At 42.7% G+C, this 19,681-nt stretch overlaps 1 pseudogene; it reads left to right on the top strand.

Moving 5' to 3' along the window:
* Nucleotides 1-19,681, top strand: part of LOC118370715 (myosin heavy chain, fast skeletal muscle-like) — a 76,058-nt pseudogene that overhangs the window by 15,731 nt on the left and 40,646 nt on the right.

Genomic DNA, 19,681 nt, shown 5'->3' with positions numbered 1-19,681 from the left:
CAGTGCAGGTTGTCCTCATTCATTACAGCTGCAGTGCTGGTTGTAGTCATTCATTACAGCTGCCGTGCTAGTTGTAGTCATTCATTACAGCTGCAGTGCTGGTTGTAGTCATTCATTACAGCTGCAGTACTGGTTGTCCTCATTCATTACAGCTGCAGTGCTAGTTGTAGTCATTCATTACAAAGCAGTGCAGGTTGTCCTCATTCATTACAGCTGCAGTGCTAGTTGTCCTCATTCACACAGCTGCAGTGCTGGTTGTCCTCATTCACACAGCAGTGCTGGTTGTTCATTCACACAGCTGCAGTGATGGTTGTAGTTATTAATTGCAGCTGCAGTGCTGGTTGTCCTCATTCATTACAGCTCAGTGTTGTTTGTTCATTCACACAGCTGCAGTGCTGGTTGTAGTCATTCATTACAGCTGGTTGTAGTCATTCATTACAGCTGCAGTGCTGGTTGTCCTCATTCATTACAGATGCAGACTGGTTGTCCTCATTCATTACAGCTGCAGTGCAGGTTGTCCTCATTCATTACAGCTGCAGTGCTAGTTGTCCTCATTCATTACAGCTGCAGTGCTGGTTGTCCTCATTCATTACAGCTGCAGTGATGGTTGTCCTCATTCATTACAGCTGCAGTGCTGGTTGTAGTCATTCATTATAGCTGCAGTGCTGGTTGTAGTCATTCATTACAGCTGCAGTGCTGGTTGGTCATTCATTACAGCTGCAGTGCAGTGCAGGTTGTAGTCATTCATTACAGCTGCAGTGATTGTTGTCCTCATTCATTACAGCTACAGTGCTGGTTGTAGTCATTCATTACAGCTGCAGTGCTGGTTGTAGTCATTCATTACAGCTTCAGTGCTGGTTGAAGTCATTCATTACAGCTGCAGTGCTGGTTGAAGTCATTCATTACAGCTGCAGTGCTGGTTGTAGTCATTCATTACAGCTGCAGTGCTGGTTGTAGTCATTCATTACAGCTGCAGTGCTGGTTGTAGTCATTCATTTCAGCTGCAGTGCTGGTTGTAGTCATTCATTACAGCTGCAGTGCTGGTTGTAGTCATTCATTACAGCTGCAGTGCTGGTTGTAGTCATTCATTACAGCTGCAGTGCTGGTTGTAGTCATTCATTACAGCTGAAGTGCTGGTTGTAGTCATTCATTACAGTTGCAGTGCTGGTTGTAGTCATTCATTACAGCTGCAGTGCTGGTTGTAGTCATTCATTACAGCTGCAGTGCTGGTTGTAGTCATTCATTACAGCTGCAGTGCTGGTTGTAGTCATTCATTACAGCTGCAGTGCTGGTTGTAGTCATTCATTACAGCTGCAGTGCTGGTTGTAGTCATTCATTACAGCTACAGTGCTGGTTGTAGTCATTCATTACACAGTGCTGGTTGTCCTCATTCATTACAGCTGCAGTGCAGGTTGTAGTCATTCATTACAGCTGCAGTGCTGGTTGTCCTCATTCATTACAGCTGCAGTGCAGGTTGTAGTCATTCATTACAGCTGCAGTGCAGGTTGTAGTCATTCATTACAGCTACAGTGCTGGTTGAAGTCATTCATTACAGCTGCAGTGCAGGTTGTAGTCATTCATTACAGCTGCAGTGCAGGTTGTGTCATTCATTACAGCTACAGTGCTAGTTGAAGTCATTCATTACAGCTGCAGTGCTGGTTGTAGTCATTCATTACAGCTGCAGTGCTGGTTGTAGTCATTCATACAGCTGCAGTGCAGGTTGTAGTCATTCATTACAGCTACAGTTCTGGTTGAAGTCATTCATTATAGCTGCAGTGCTGGTTGTAGTCATTCATTACAGCTGCAGTGCTGGTTGTAGTCATTCATTACAGCTGCAGTGCTGGTTGTAGTCATTCATTACAGCTGCAGTGCTCGTTGTAGTCATTCATTACAGCTGCAGTGCAGGTTGTAGTCATTCATTACAGCTGCAGTGCTGGTTGTAGTCATTCATTACAGCTGCAGTGCTGGTTGTAGTCATTCATTACAGCTGCAGTGCTGGTTGTAGTCATTCATTACAGCTGCAGTGCAGGTTGTAGTCATTCATTACAGCTGCAGTGCTGGTTGTAGTCATTCATTACAGCTGCAGTGCTGGTTGTAGTCATTCATTACAGCTGCAGTGATGGTTGTAGTCATTCATTACAGCTGCAGTGCTGGTTGTAGTCATTCATTACAGCTGCAGTGCTGGTTGTAGTCATTCATTACAGCTGCAGTGCAGGTTGTAGTCATTCATTACAGCTGCAGTGCTGGTTGTAGTCATTCATTACAGCTGCAGTGCTGGTTGTAGTCATTCATTACAGCTGCAGTGCTGGTTGTAGTCATTCATTACAGCTGCAGTGCTGGTTGTAGTCATTCATTACAGCTGCAGTGCTGGTTGTAGTCATTCATTACAGCTACAGTGCTGGTTGTAGTCATTCATTACAGCTGCAGTGCTGGTTGTAGTCATTCATTACAGCTGCAGTGCTGGTTGTAGTCATTCATTACAGCTGCAGTGCTGGTTGTAGGATGAGTGGAAGTAGGGAGATTTTGTGTGTATTTTATGTCTCATAAATGTGTTGAACAAAGTGTTGAATAACAACTGAAACATGAACTAACTCATTAAAACAGCACCGCTCTGCTGTAGTTGTCGAGTCTCTCTCTTGTCATAGTTTATATCGTTTTTACATCTCAAAGTAGTAACTTTGTTGTGGGTCCGATTCTTGTTTTTACAGTCTATGGCTCGAGGAAACTGTACAGGCACGGTGCTGTGAGCTATCTGATTGGTCAGCAGTAGGCCTATACGTGCAGTTGATTTGCTCTCTACCTTCAGACATGAAACGGTTTAAAATCCCGATCGACATGTTGGTGACCAATGCTTTGAATTCTTTGAATGAATCACAATTTATCAGGGTTATTAACTGGGTTCATTTACTCGTTCAATAGGTGTTATTTTGCACAATCCCGTTGGCAGCATTTGATTCTCTCATTTCTAATGATCTTTTATTTATTCACATTTGAACAGATACGACCAAGAAAGGAGGCAAGAAGAAGGGTGGTTCCATGCAGACTGTGTCGTCACAGTTCAGGGTGAGCTTTTGAAATGTGTATATTCAGTCCTCCAAAAGGAGCATTGATTAACATAAATTATTTCTGAGAAAATGGTTTGTAACCCTCTTCCAGGAGAACTTACAAAAGCTGATGACCAACTTGAGGAGCACTCATCCTCACTTTGTGCGCTGCCTGATCCCGAACGAGTCAAAGACTCCAGGTACTATACATGTTGAGTTAAATATGACATTTTATCAATACAGTATCAGTAACCTTAACAAGCCCAATCCTTTAATCTGTTAATAATTATTAAAGAGACATGGTTTGTTTTTCCAGGTCTGATGGAGAACTTCCTGGTTATCCACCAGCTCAGGTGTAATGGTGTTCTGGAGGGTATCAGGATCTGCAGAAAGGGCTTCCCCAGCAGAATCATCTATGCTGACTTCAAGCAGAGGTACACTCACACAACACACACACACACACACACACACCTGCTCCAAGGGTTTACCCAGCATCAGAAATGGCTTACTTTTTATGTAAATATAACCAACCTGTTACAACTTGACATGTGTTAAAAATGTCTCCTCATTCAGGTACAAAGTACTGAATGCCAGTGTCATCCCTGAGGGCCAGTTCATGGACAACAAGAAGGCTTCTGAGAAGCTGCTTGGGTCCATTGATATAAATCACGATGATTACAAGTTTGGACACACCAAGGTCAGTCAAATACCACCCCCCCCCCTCCCCTGTTCCCGCAAATACTGACATCCAAACACAACTTCAATGATCATTTAAACATGAACCATTCAACATGTCTCCAGTTGATCTATCCATCATTTCTTCTTCATTTAAAGGGTCAATCTGCAGTTGCATCCATTTTTTTGAATGATAAATTAATGATATGGACCCATTGATTCTTGAAGAATATAACGTATAAATGACTCATGAGCTCAGTTCAACTGTGGAACCCGAAGAATAAGCTTGTTTTACTCCAATGGTTTTTAAACTAAGTAAATGTAAACTAACACTATATAGCCTCAGAAAATGGTTAAACCTATCATTCAATAGCATGCATGGTCAGTCCTTGCATCCTGTCTATGAATTTGAGAGTTGTTGCATTTCTCCAGGCCCATCACAGTTTTTTTTACTGAAAAATGGCAGGGAGTACATTTTGTTATTTCTTCAACTGCTGATTGATATTTAAACTTCTGAAAAAGGTGGAAAAAGTTTAGAAACTCAACTCATTTTCATGTGCATTGTGTTAGAGTGGTATGGCTTCAGTTATCTGTGTACATTATTCATCTACAACTCTGCAATAACTTCCAACTTCTAAACAAGCTGTCCCATGGTTTGTTTGTTAGCACTGCAATCTTTATATTGTTCAAATTAATCTAGTGATGTTGTTCCCCTGTTCTGATCCAACCCTTTCTATCTGTCACCATCTGACTCTGGTTCCAATGGCCATGTTGACCTGTGTCTCAGGTGTTCTTCAAAGCCGGTCTGCTGGGTGTCTTGGAGGAGATGAGAGATGAGAAGCTGGCTGTTCTGGTCGGCATGGTCCAGGCTCTCAGCCGTGGATTCCTCATGAGGAGAGAGTTCACCAAGATGATGGAGAGGAGGTGAGGAAGAGTAGACATCTTGGCAAAGCTTTCTGTGAACCACCTGAATGTAATGCATTATGATCACATACTGTATATGCTGTGAGTTGATCAGAATGAGAAAGTAGGTCTTATAATGTTCTATTAGTGCTGCAGTTTGGGATTTGGCAAAGCTGTTCAGTTGTAATTTATATTGGTGATATTTATCCATTCATTATTAAATAACATAAAATGCCTCCTGATTTAAGCATGACCTGTCAGTCCTTGCATCTAGAACTCTGTCTATGAATGTATGAGTTGTTCCATTTCCTTAGCTCCGTTCCTCAGCTGTATACTCAAAGTGTTGGGGGGGATGTTGTTCTTCAAATCCCAGAATGTAGCTTTAAGCATGTCACTCACCATGTCACTGTATCCTCTCTGTCGACCAGAGATGCCATCTTCACCGTCCAGTACAACATCCGTTCATTCATGAATGTGAAAACCTGGCCATGGATGAAGGTGTACTTCAAGATCAAGCCCCTGCTGAAGAGCGCTGAGACGGAGAAGGAGCTGGCCAACATGAAGGAGAACTTTGACAAGATGAAAACAGACCTGGCCAAGGCTCTGGCCAAGAAGAAGGAGTTGGAGGAGAAGATGGTGTCCATTCTGCAAGAGAAGAACGACCTGGCACTCCAAGTTGCATCTGTGAGTGAGACATGATCCTCATGAGGTCATATTTTCATACACATGAATACACCATTTTTTTTATTGCACATGTTAAACACATATTTTATGAATATTAATTTGCTCTGAACTCTATTTTTATTTTTTATTTTAATTTACCTTTATTTAACCAGGCAAGTCAGTTAAGAACAAATTCTTATTTTCAATGACGGCCTAGGAACAGCGGGTTAACTGCCTGTTCAGGGGCAGAATGACAGATTTCTACCTTGTCAGCTCGGGGGTTTGAACTTGCAACCTTCCGGTTACTAGACCAACGCTCTAACCACTAGGCGACCCTGCCACTAGGCGACCCTGCCACTAGGCGACCCTGCCACTAGGCGACCCTGCCACTAGGCGACCCTGCCACTAGGCTACCCTATGACTAAATACATTCCATATTTTGATAAAGTGAGGAGGCTGATTTTTCTCCTGTTCTAAAATCAGGAATCAGAGAATCTGAATGATGCTGAGGAAAGGTGTGAGGGGCTCATCAAGAGCAAGATCCAGCTGGAGGCCAAACTCAAAGAGACGACAGAGAGGCTGGAGGATGAGGAGGAGATGAATGCTGAGTTGACTGCCAAGAAGAGGAAGCTGGAGGATGAGTGCTCTGAGCTGAAGAAGGACATTGATGACCTGGAGCTCACCCTGGCCAAAGTGGAGAAGGAGAAGCACGCCACTGAAAACAAGGTCTTGTGTCTTACCAAAGACAGTTTAACCAAACAATAACTCATACCATAATCAACTCAAAACATAACTCAACAGAAATGGAATTCCAGATGTATTGTGGGTGGCAGAAACATGAAGACACAAAATAGTAGAATAGTGGTACTCCCCACGTTTACTGTATGTTCAGCTGCCCCTCGTTTATAACTTCCATTCAGTACACTGGCATGGAGTACACTGCCACCTAGTGTTGAATCTATAGAACAGTACCTGTTGACACATTTCTAATCTGAATTAAATGAATGCAATACATTTGAAACTAAATCTCCCATTTATGTGAAGTAACAAAAGGCTAATTATGTGGTGTCCGTTTTCAGGTTAAAAACCTGACAGAGGAGATGGCGTCTATGGATGAGAGTGTTGCCAAGCTGACCAAGGAGAAGAAAGCCCTCCAAGAGGCCCACCAGCAGACACTGGATGACCTGCAGGCAGAGGAGGACAAAGTCAACACTCTGACCAAGTCCAAGACCAAGCTGGAACAGCAAGTGGATGACGTGAGTGGAGTTTGACTTTTTGGCTGAGATAGTATTTAAGATGTTATTATCTTATGTTGTTTAGATTTGAAAAATACACGTGTGTTTTTATCTTGTAGCTTGAGGGTTCTCTGGAGCAAGAGAAGAAGGTCCGTATGGACCTTGAGAGAGCCAAGAGAAAGCTGGAGGGAGATCTGAAACTGGCCCAGGAGTCCATAATGGACCTGGAGAATGACAAGCAGCAGTCTGATGAGAAAATCAAGAAGTAAGCAAACAATACCTGCCATATTGACAATAATGGTTGTTCTTGACTAATTCTTGCAATTACGAATGAGCATTTACATGCGATACGTATGATACTCTAACTCTATTGAACCGAAACCAACCTTGCAATCAACATGTTTGTGTTTCTTAGGAAGGAGTTTGAGACATCCCAGCTCCTCAGTAAAATTGACGATGAGCAGTCTCTGGGAGCTCAGCTACAGAAGAAGATCAAGGAACTCCAGGTACAGTACAGGACCTAAGCTCTAGTACAGTAAAGCACACAGCTGAAACATCTCCTAAAAAAAATATTCTGGTAGCACACATTTTTTGGAAGATGTGGTTTCTTACCGTTGTGGTTTTGATTCCCGCATGGGATGCTATCTACTGAATATATTAGTGTAACTGGTTTTGTATGAACACATTTAAAAAATATATATATATCTATTATGTTTTATGTATTGTAGTATCCATCAACTGTGCTCCTGCTTCCTGTTCTAGGCCCGTATTGAGGAGCTGGAGGAGGAAATTGAGGCTGAGCGTGCTGCCAGGGCTAAGGTTGAGAAGCAGAGAGCCGATCTCTCCAGGGAACTTGAGGAGATCAGCGAGAGGCTGGAGGAGGCTGGAGGCGCCACTGCTGCTCAGATTGAGATGAACAAGAAGCGTGAGGCTGAGTTCCAGAAGCTGCGTCGTGATCTTGAAGAGTCCACCCTGCAGCATGAGTCCACGGCCGCCGCTCTGCGCAAGAAACAGGCCGACAGTGTGGCTGAGCTCGGGGAGCAGATTGACAACCTGCAGCGTGTCAAGCAGAAGCTGGAGAAGGAGAAGAGTGAGTACAAGATGGAAATTGATGACCTCTCCAGCAACATGGAGGCCGTCGCCAAGGCTAAGGTGAGTAGTGATGTTTTGATCAAGCAGTGTTGAGGAGGGTCAACGACATTACCATTCAAGTGAACTGAAGTTGACAGGACTCTCATATATAAAGTAATGATGGAACATGTTTCACTAACAGGGCAATCTGGAGAAGATGTGTCGTACTCTTGAGGACCAGCTGAGCGAGATCAAGACCAAGAATGAGGAGAATGTCCGCCAGATCAACGACATCGGTGGACAGAGGGCCAGACTCCTGACAGAAAATGGTACCATCATCAACAATGAACAACAAACCAATGAATTCTTCAGTAAAACACAATAACAACTATTGGGGGCTGTATCCACGTATTCCAGTCCACAGAGTTTCTACTGTTCTGACTTAAACTGTAATGGTCTCACTTTAGAGCCATTTGTTACATTATCAGAAAAAAATATTTTATTCAGATTACTAATACTTTTGAAAAACTAGATGATTACTTATTTGATTACTTTTAAATTGAGAAATGATGTTTGGCAAAAAAATACATTGACTTCATTTGTTTTCTCGCAAGTTTATTAGTTCCACCTGAGCGAGTCTGACCACAATTCAGAGACCACTTTGATGACACACCAAATGGGTTTGATGGATGTTTTTTGTCTGCTTCTAATGCCTCTTAAGGGGAAAGTAATCCAAAAGTAATGTAAAGTAATCAGATTACATTACTGATTTTGGGTAATCCAAAAGTTACGTTACTGATTACACTTTGACAGGTAACTAGTAACTGTAATGGGCTACATTTAGAAATTAACCTACCAAACCCCGAATATTGAACACCTGACATTGCCCTAGTTGAAATACATGTTCAATCTTAGAGAACAAAGACCCTTTTAACAAGATGTCCCTCTGTCCCTGCAGGTGAGTTTGGCCGCCAGCTGGAGGAGAAGGAATCTCTGGTGTCTCAGCTGACCAGAGGCAAACAGGCCTTCACCCAGCAGGTGGAGGAGCTGAAGAGGCAGATTGAGGAGGAGGTCAAGGTAAGGGAATCCCAATGTGTCCCTCGAGACAAAATGATTGCCCACACCTGATATAGACGGTAACCAGGCCACCCTCAGAGACTTCTACTGTCATATGTTTTACAATCTCTCTTAGTCTTTACATTTCTCTATATTTGTCTCGAAAAGGCTAAAAACGCACTGGCCCACGGTGTCCAGTCTGCCCGCCATGACTGTGACCTCCTGAGAGAGCAGTTTGAGGAAGAGCAGGAGGCCAAGGCAGAGCTGCAACGCGGCATGTCCAAGGCCAACAGTGAGGTGGCTCAGTGGAGGACTAAGTATGAAACTGATGCTATCCAGCGCACAGAAGAGCTGGAGGAGTCCAAGTGAGTCGCACGGAACAGCAAAACTCAAATATAGGGTGTGGATAGTGAGTGGTAGGGAACTCTAAAGAAAGGTCACGTTGAGATGTATTGTAACATTTGTAAACCCTCTGTCGTCAAACAGGAAGAAGCTGGCCCAGCGTCTGCAGGAGGCTGAGGAGACCATTGAGGCGACCAACTCCAAGTGTGCCTCCCTGGAGAAGACCAAGCAGAGGCTGCAGGGAGAGGTGGAGGACCTCATGATTGACGTTGAGAGAGCAAACGCCATGGCCGCCAACCTAGACAAGAAGCAGAGGAACTTTGACAAGGTGAAAATTAATTATCCTCAACCTAGAGGGATATTTTATGTCTGCTGTATGATCAAATGTAGCACAATTATAGCATATTTCTGATTCTAAAATATTCATCAAGACCTCATGAATATACCATGGATTTCCCCAGGTTCTGGCAGAGTGGAAGCAGAAGTATGAGGAGGGCCAGGCTGAGCTGGAAGGAGCTCAGAAGGAGGTTCGCTCAATGAGCACTGAACTCTTCAAGATGAAGAACTCCTACGAGGAGGCTCTGGATCATCTGGAGACTCTGAAGAGAGAGAACAAGAACCTGCAACGTGAGCATTTGGCAGCAGTTCTATTGGGCTCATGTTTGACTAGTGTAAACATCAACATTTACATTTTTGTTCAACTTATAATCGGTATTCCTTTGAACAACCCAAAGGAGTGGGGGCATTTAGATTTACAAGAACCTATGAAGTGATGATTAATTCATGAATCAAATTGTATTTGTTACCTGTTTCGTAGAAAACAGGTGCTTACGTCCCTTCCCAACAATGCAGCGAGAAAAAAAGGAAATAATAGTGAAAACATAACACGAGGAATAAATACACAATGAGTAACGATAACTTGGCCATGTACACAAGACACCAGTACCGAGTCGATGTGTAGATGTGTAGATCGTTACATAGTAACCAATAGCTACCCAGACTTATGGCTTGGGGTAGAAGCTGTTTAGGGTCCTGTCTGTTCCAGACCTGATGCATTGGTACTGCTTGCCATGTGGTAGCAGAGAGAACAGTCAATGATTTGGGTGGCTGGAGTCTTTGACAATATTTAGGGCATTCCCTGACACCGGCTGGTATAGAGGTCCTGGATTGGCAGGAAGCTCGGCCCCAGTAATTATTATGATTCAATGTCAACTTCATTGCATTGACAATACCCACTGAAAATCTCCCAAGTCTAAACTGTTCCTGTGTTTGGTGTGTGCAGAGGAGATCGGTGACCTAACTGAGCAGATCGGAGAGACTGGCAAGAGCATCCATGAGCTGGAGAAGGCCAAGAAGACCGTGGAGACAGAGAAGTCTGAGATCCAGACCGCTCTGGAGGAGGCTGAGGTACAAACTACAGCTGTTTGATGGGAAAAGCAGTGTTCATTTGATCATTTGGATTATTTGGATGCAGAAGCATCAGCTCCTCTTCCTGGGGTCCACAAAAAACACAAGACAACAAGTAACAAAACACTGATAGACAAGGACAGTCACACAAATTTAAAATTCGATATACAAACAATACAACTAAAGTGGTACACTAGCCAACGCCAGCTACAGTCCCACTCTCCGTGTATTGGTGTTTATTGTAGTCATATATATTTAATTCCTTGTGTTATACACATCCAAATGTATTGAACACAATTGGCCTGACTGCTTCTCTTTGTCCAGGGAACACTGGAGCACGAGGAATCCAAGATTCTGCGTGTGCAGCTGGAGCTGAACCAGATCAAGGGTGAGGTGGACAGGAAGCTGGCTGAGAAGGACGAGGAGATGGAGCAGATCAAGAGGAACAGCCAGAGGATGGTTGACTCCATGCAGAGCACCCTGGATTCTGAGGTCAGGAGCAGGAATGATGCCCTGAGGGTGAAGAAGAAGATGGAGGGAGACCTGAACGAGATGGAGGTTCAGCTGAGCCACGCCAACAGGCAGGCCGCTGAGGCCCAGAAACAGCTAAGGAACGTCCAGGGACAGCTCAAGGTAAAGGGACTGGGATATCAGGCAAAAAAATCTGAAGGTTAGGGAGAGATTTGTTTGTGAATCTGTAGAAAAGACCTTAATAGATTTGATTAATATAGTGTGGAAAAGTAGAGATATTGGGGAAATTCTTAACTAACATTTATTTCACTGACCCAATCACCTCTACTTCCACAAGTCCTAATGAACCCATGTGATTGTGAACCCCAGGATGCCCTGTTGCACCTTGATGATGCCGTCCGCGCTGCAGATGATATGAAGGAGCAGGCAGCCATGGTGGAGCGCAGGAACGGTCTGATGGTGGCTGAAATCGAGGAGCTGAGAGTTGCTCTGGAGCAGACAGAGAGAAGCCGCAAAGTTGCTGAGACGGAGCTGGTAGACGCCAGCGAGCGTGTTGGACTGCTGCACTCCCAGGTATGGGTCAAAATCCGTTTCTAATGAAACTCAACCAAGCATACCGTTTCTGCCATGTTACCTGAAAGTTGTCTTGAGAGTCACATGTTGTTTCTTACTCCTCCTCCAGAACATCAGCCTTCTGAACTCCAAGAAGAAGCTGGAGTCTGACCTGGTGCAGGTGCAGGGAGAGGTGGAAGACATTGTCCAGGAGGCCAGGAATGCAGAGGAGAAGGCCAAGAAGGCCATCACTGACGTGAGTCCTAATGATCTGTTCAATTGCATTCACTTTTTAAAATGTATTTTACCTTTATTTAACTAGCCAGTTAAAAACAACTTCTTATTTTCAATGACGGCCTCGGAAACAGTGGGTTAACTTCCTTAACTTGATTTGTATCCAAAGACCAATGGTATCTTGGATGGTTTAACAGAACAAAGATCTCAGAGGAACGATATGATTGGTGCCAAATGGTGCAGAAATTAAATAAACTACGATTTCAGGCGGCCATGATGGCTGAGGAGCTGAAGAAGGAGCAGGACACCAGTTCTCACCTGGAGAGGATGAAGAAGAACCTGGAAGTCACAGTCAAGGATCTGCAGCACCGTCTGGATGAGGCTGAGAATCTGGCCATGAAGGGAGGCAAGAAGCAGCTCAGAAACTGGAGTCCAGGGTGAGTTAACAGTTGGGTGGATTAGGGTGGATCGAAATACTGATTGCTGGAAATGTATTTAAGCAAATACACAGGAGCATTGTGTAATGACTTTCTCTCAATAACCCACATAGATAATGAAATTGTATCATTACAGATCCCTTTATTTAAATTGTGAAAGTACATAGGAACAGAAAACAATTGTGCCTCCTTGACTGGGTAGAAGAATATACCTCTGTTGTACTAAGATTTGTTACATCTGATTTCACCACCTTAAACAAACGCCTTTCGTCCATAAAGGTTCGTGAGCTCGAGACTGATGTGGAGGCTGAGCAGAGAAGAGGTGTAGATGCAGTCAAGGGAGTCCGCAAGTATGAGCGCAGAGTCAAGGAGCTCACCTACCAGGTAACAGAAAGTGCCTTCATCCCAAACTTGACACTAACACAGACAGGTTTGTGTATAAAACTTTGGTGCATTGATTCTTTGATCTTGTCCCACAGACTGAGGAGGATAAGAAGAATGTTGTCAGACTTCAGGACCTGGTAGATAAGCTGCAGATGAAAGTCAAGGCCTACAAGAGGCAGGCTGAGGAAGCGGTGAGTCACATACTTTGTCAGCGTACATTGATAAACATATTTTTTCCCTTGTAGACATTACAAACCGTAATATCCAGTTTAGTTTAGGCTTTAACCAATGCCTCACAAAGAAGAGCACTGATTGGTAGATAGGTTAAAAAAATGGCAAAGGAATTAACTTGTTAAAGGAATGCTTTATATCTGCAAGGATTGGGGAGTTTATCAGGATGAAGAAAAAACCAGAATGGTGTAAAGCAAAGGCAAAATCCTAGAGAAAAAACCACATTCCATCTGCTTTTCACCAGACACTGGGAGACAAATGAACCTTTCAGCTCGACAATAACCTAAAACACAAGGACACATCTACACTTGAGTTTCTTACCAAGAAAACAGGGAATGTTCCGGAGTGGCCTAGTAAGGAAACTAAAGGAAAGGAGGAACGGTGATATCAGGTGTGGCTAAAGTTGTTCATGGCCCAAATTCACCCTGTGAATGGGAGGATTTCCATCCCACTCGCCATCCACGTCTTTCGGTGTAGGTGGACCAGGAGTAGGGTATAATCTCTACCTTTTAATTTAGTCTGCTTTCAGCCATATTGATCGCTGAAATGGGCTACAAAATCACAACAAAAAAACGAGTCTATTGTTCCGGACCTGTACAGGCCGTCAGTTGATATACTCAACTAAAAAACATTTTTAACAGCCTATAAATTAAGATAAAATAGCTTACAGACAAATACTCGCTCCAAACACATTCTTTAAACAGACTCACTCATCCAGAGAAATTAGGGTTACGTGCCTTGCTCAAGGGAACACCGACAGACTTTCACCTCGTTGTCTGGGGGGTTTCAAACCAGCAACCTTTCGATTACTGGCCCTACGCTCTTAACCGCTAGGCTATCTGTGGCGTAGCATTAACTGTGTGTAGCTAATAAGAAGGATTTTTGACTTATATCTTCTTGAAAAATGATGGCGAGACATAAAAGTCGAGCAATGATCAATATCCAAATGGACAGATCTTGAAGAATGATGAAAGTATTGCACAATCCAGAGATTTACCCATAAAGACACAGCTAAAGTTTTTTTTAAATTGTTCTTCTACTTTGATATTACAGAGTATGTTTTGTAGATCGTTGACAAAAAAAACAGGTTTAAATCCATTTTAATCTGAATTTGTAACACTAGTAACACATCTAGTACTTGGCCTATATCCTAATCTGTCTTCATCTAGTACTTGGCCTATACCCTAATCTGACTTCATCTAGTACTTGGCCTATACCTAATCTGACTTCATCTAGTACTTGGCCTATATCCTAATCTGTCTTCATCTAGTACTTGGCCTATACCCTAATCTGACTTCATCTAGTACTTGGCCTATACCCTAATCTGACTTCATCTAGTACTTGGCCTATACCTAATCTGTCTTCATCTAGTACTTGGCCTATATCCTAATCTGACTTCATCTAGTACTTGGCCTATACCCTAATCTGTCTTCATCTAGTACTGGGCCTATACCTAATCTGTCTTCATCTAGTACTTGGCCTATACCCTAATCTGACTTCATCTAGTACTGGGCCTATACCCTAATCTGACTTCATCTAGTACTTGGCCTTTACCCTAATCTGACTTCATCTAGTACTTGGCCTATACCTAATCTGACTTCATCTAGTACTGGGCCTATACCCTAATCTGACTTCATCTAGTACTGGGCCTATACCCTAATCTGACTTCATCTAGTACTTGGCCTTTACCTAATCTGACTTCATCTAGTACTTGGCCTATACCTAATCTGACTTCATCTAGTACTGGGCCTATACCTAATCTGTCTTCATCTAGTACTGGGCCTATACCCTAATCTGACTTCATCTAGTACTGGGCCTATACCTAATCTGTCTTCATCTAGTACTTGGCCTATATTCTAATCTGACTTTGGTGCACGTCATGTTGTTCTTCACATTACCGTCTCTGGTAAACACACACTATATCAAATACAATCAGAGTTTATGTGTCACAGGTACAGGTTACAGAAGGTGTAAATGGTACAGTGAAATGGTTACTGGCATATTTGCAATATAGCAATATCAAAAATAGAAAGTGTCCAGATAAAATATATTTTTTTATTATTTTATAATTATTAGATGATGCTAACTCAGACGCACTTGTCTAAATTGATGGGTCATATGAAAGAAATGCTATAAGCACCCTCCAGCCACATCTAGTAATTTAACAATTTATTTGTATTTACAGATAGCATATAGAGGTATTAAGGTACATGAAAGTTCACATGTTCCAGAAGGCATTTCTGAGAATAAACACATTTAGATTTTAAAAAATTGCAAAACCCAGGTGTGAAATACTCTTAGAAAACTTACCCCAAAAGCGTCACAGCTGTAATTGCTGCCAAAGATGTTTATAACGTGTATTGACTCGGGGGGTGAATACAAATTAGTCCAGATATATTAGTGTTTTATTTTTCATAAATTATTTTAAAATGTTCCACATTGACATTCCAGAGTATTTTGTATAGATCATTGAACAAAAAAACAGAAATATTTTAATCTGAATTTGTAACACTATAAAATGTGATGTTATCCAAGGGGGTGTGAATACTTGTTTTAGACACTGAACATCCCTGGAGGCAGTGGTTTGATCCCCCATTTCACCACTCATTCTCTCTGCTGGATCATCTATCTCCCTATATACATTGTTTTCCTAAATCTGTCAATAACAAAGTACTTTAAAATACCTATAATATTAATTTGCTACCTGAAGCTTCAAACTTTGAATGCTGATTTTATGCTCCCCCTCTCTTTTCCGCACCCAGGAGGAACAAGCCAACGGCCACATGTCTAAGTTCAGGAAGGTTCAGCATGAGCTGGAGGAGGCTGAGGAGCGTGCTGACATCGCTGAGTCTCAAGTCAACAAGCTCAGAGCCAAGACCCGCGACACTGGAAAGGTACAGAGTTGCTACTAAACCTAAACCTGACTCATGTTCAAATATGGCCACATCAACACCACTCATGAGTCAGTTCTCACAGAGGTCAATACCAAACTTTTACACTCACTAAAATGTATTTAAGATCTCTAAGAAGCACATTTCAGGTCGGGTCAAAATAGATTAATTCAAAACTAAGATGGTACTTCAACATTGAAAATCAAAGCTCAGCCTTTAATGCTTCATCCATTACATTATCTCTAACTATTCATATATTCATATATTTTACATGTTCATTATTAATACTCATCCATTATTTTCTTTCTGTCTTCCTTACAGGGCAAAGAAGTTGCTGAATAAACAAGACCCAACGTCTTACATCATTTTCCTGTGTTGCATAAAATATGATTTTCACGGTAAAATGTTTAACTTTGAATAAAAATGTGTCGGCTTACATACACTCTCTTTGTGACTGTGGACTCATTACTCAGTAGGCTTACATTTACACTTTTGTGACTGTGGGAAAAAAAAACATTATTGGAATACTCGTTCAAACGACTTAGTATCTCATTTTAATAACTTATTTAAAAAAAAAACACTTTGTAAAAATAAAAAAGTTTAAATGAAATACTAAGTCGTTTTTTTTTTTGCAACCGAATAGTCAATTGAAAATTAAAATAGTGCCAGTGATACCCAGAGCTTGTGGCTGAGCAGTACCAGAGCGATATTGGAGTGGGAGACACCATTTTATTTTTTTATCCACTCAAATTACGCTCTGCTCCTCCTACATTCGCCCACTTATATGCTCAGGCATTCAAAAGCAGCCCTTCTTTAGGCTTTAAAAAAAACGGTCAATGAATGATCATATCAATGGATGGACTCAGTGAATGAATGGCTGCAGCAACATTACAGTCTGAGAAGCTGCAATAACAAATGAATTAGACAAAATCACGTTTAAGTCGTTCAAACTACTTAGTATCTTGTTTGAACGACTTAGTATCCCAATTTAAATGTATTTTTCTACTAAGTCGTTCAAACGAGAATTCGCAATTTAAATTGCCTTGGGAATCTGGTCTCCCGTCATCACATTATTCATATCATAAAATTGTACTTTTAAAAAATAAATCTGGGGATTCTAACAACTAAGCGGTCACCCCAACAAAGCGGTCACAAAGCGGTCACCCCAACAAAGCGGTCACAAAGCGGTCACCCAAACAAAGCGGTCACCCAAACAAAGCGGTCACCCCAACAAAGCGGTCACAAAGCGGTCACCCCAACAAAGCGGTCACCCCAACAAAGCGGTCACCCCAACAAAGCGGTCACCCCAACAAAGCGGTCACAAAGCGGTCACCCCAACAAAGCGGTCACAAAGCGGTCACCCCAACAAAGCGGTCACCCCAACAAAGCGGTCACCCCAAAGCGGTCACCCCAACAAAGCGGTCACCCCAACAAAGCGGTCACCCCAACAAAGCGGTCACCCCAACAAAGCGGTCACCCCAACAAAGCGGTCACCCCAACAAAGCGGTCACCCCAACAAAGCGGTCACAAAGCGGTCACCCCAACAAAGCGGTCACACAAAGCGGTCACCCCAACAAAGCGGTCACAAAGCGGTCACCCCAACAAAGCGGTCACAAAGCGGTCACAAAGCGGTCACAAAGCGGTCACCCCAACGAAGCGGTCACAAAGCGGTCACCCCAACAAAGCGGTCACCCCAACGAAGCAATCACCTTTTTTGGTAAACAGCTGAGGGATGAGGCTGGAAAAATGTTACCACTCAAATTCATAGCTATGCAACTGTAACTGTGACGGTTTTCGTAGGTGGAAGAAGGTGAGGACCAAAGCGCAGCGTGGTAAGTGTTCATGATTATTTAATAGAACACTGAATGACAAAAACAACAAGAGAACGAAATGAAACCCAAACAGTTCTGTCTGGTGCAGACACAAAACAGAACATAACTACCCACAAATCCTAGTAGGAAAACAGGCTGCCTAAGTATGGTTCTCAATCAGAGACAATGATCGACAGCTGCCTCTGATTGAGAACCATACCAGGCCAAACACAGAAATACCAAACCTAGAACAAAAACATAGAATGCCCACCCCAACTCACGCCCTGACCAAACTAAACCAGAGTCATAAAAAAGGAACTAAGGTCAGGACGTGACAGCTATGGATGCAAGAACTGACCAGCAATAACATAAAAATGATTGTTTTTACCCGTTACACTTGGGGGAAATTGGCCAATATCACTTGTCAAACTCATTCCACAGAGGGCCGAGTTTCTGCAGGTTTTCATTCCTCTCTTATACTTGATTGATGAATTAAGGTCACTAATTATAAAGGAAATCCCCTCACTTGGTTGTCTAGTGATTCATTGAAAGGAAAAATCCACAGACACTCGGCCCTCCATGGAATGAGTTTGACACCATTGGTCTATAAGGACAAGCCACAATTGAAATGTTTCAAAAATATATATAATGAGAGAAGCATTTGCATAACCATGGTAGCAATTGAAAGGGCACTCTTTGGAGATTGTGGGGTTCTCAGGAAACAGACCAGATTTGTCACATTACGTGCACATTCATCTGTCGTGGACAGACTATGTCAACATAAATGGTAATCGAGCATCTGACCAAATTACGTGAGATTACGTGAAATTTAACTGACTATAAATGGGAAAAATTACAAACATGATGTTGGTTTAGCATTAGCCAATTTGCATTTCCAATAGATTTTTCGGCAGATATACACTTCCAGAGAGTGGTCATTTCTGTTCTTCCTTGACCTCGAAGAAGGTTTATGAGAGGGTGATAGTGTCAACAAGGGCCATACGCAGTTCCTCAAACTCGGTTCAAATGCTGCTCCTCAAAACAGAAACACTGGGAGGGGAAAAGAGATAAGCGTATTTAACAGACAGACATTGACCTCCATATTGAGTCTAAGATGACATTTCTAAGTCTAAGATGACAGTATCTAAACTTGTAGTATGTCGAATCACATTAAAAGCTGAAAACATTTGCCTCCATCCTATGGCAAAAAGTGTATAATTGTAATTGATTTTATTTAACCTTTATTTAACTAGTCACGTCAGTTAATAAGAACAAATTCTTATTTACAATGACGGCCTACCTCGGCTAAACCTGGACAACGCTGGGCCAATTGTCCACCGCCCCATCACGGCTGGTTGTGATACAGCCTGGAATCAAACCAGGGTCTGTAGTGATGCCTCTAGCACTGAGATGCAGTGCCTTAGATCGTTGCACCACTCGGGAGCCCTTTAAGAAACGGCAAAATTTTCTCTATTCCCCATGGAAATATTTGGAGGGTTTCTGTAAATATGGAGACAACTGGAAAAGGATGGATGAGATTGACCTGCGTGCCTACATAGGGCTGCTAATATTAGCGGGTTTGGAAGGGCGATTTTCCGTGCCACGATGCCACTGAAAGTCTTTCACACTTTCTCAAGAATGCCATGATTTGATAACCGCGAGTCAAGACCTGCAAGATGTGTGAGAGGCAAATTGCTGGCCATAATAGAGGTCTGGGAGAAGTGGGTGGAGCGTCTGCCATACCGCTACAACCCTGTGCCTGAAGTAACAGTGGATGAGCAACTGATTCATTTCAGAGGTACATTTTTAAATTTCATATCTGTAACGTAAGTGATGTTCACTGTAAGTGATTTTCTTCACTTCCTATAAACTCAGCCAGCAGCTCCTGAGGAGGAAGTTCACCATAGTTGGCACAGTTAGAGAGAACAAGCCTGAGCTCCCCCCTGCACTCCTCGCAACAAGGGGGAGAGAGGCCTTCTCATGAAAGGTTGTCTTCATCCCCACCACCACTCTAGTTTCTTACCCCCCAATGAGGAACAAGAATGTGGTCCTCCTGAGCACATTGCACAAAACAGTTCAGATCACTGATTGTGAGGACAGGAAGCCAGTCATCATCCTGGACTACAACCACAACAAAGGAGCCATGAACAACCTGGACAAGGTGATTGGAACTTAAAGCTGCAGGAGGATGACTGTCCGCTGGCCCCTGATCATCTTTCATAGCAACAATGATGTGTCCTCATACAATGTCTTCATGATGTGGAACAAGATCAA

The sequence above is a fragment of the Oncorhynchus keta genome, chromosome 15 (assembly GCF_023373465.1).
Source record: "Oncorhynchus keta strain PuntledgeMale-10-30-2019 chromosome 15, Oket_V2, whole genome shotgun sequence".
Classification (NCBI taxonomy): domain Eukaryota; kingdom Metazoa; phylum Chordata; class Actinopteri; order Salmoniformes; family Salmonidae; genus Oncorhynchus; species Oncorhynchus keta.
This window is presented reverse-complemented; position numbering and strand designations above follow the sequence as displayed.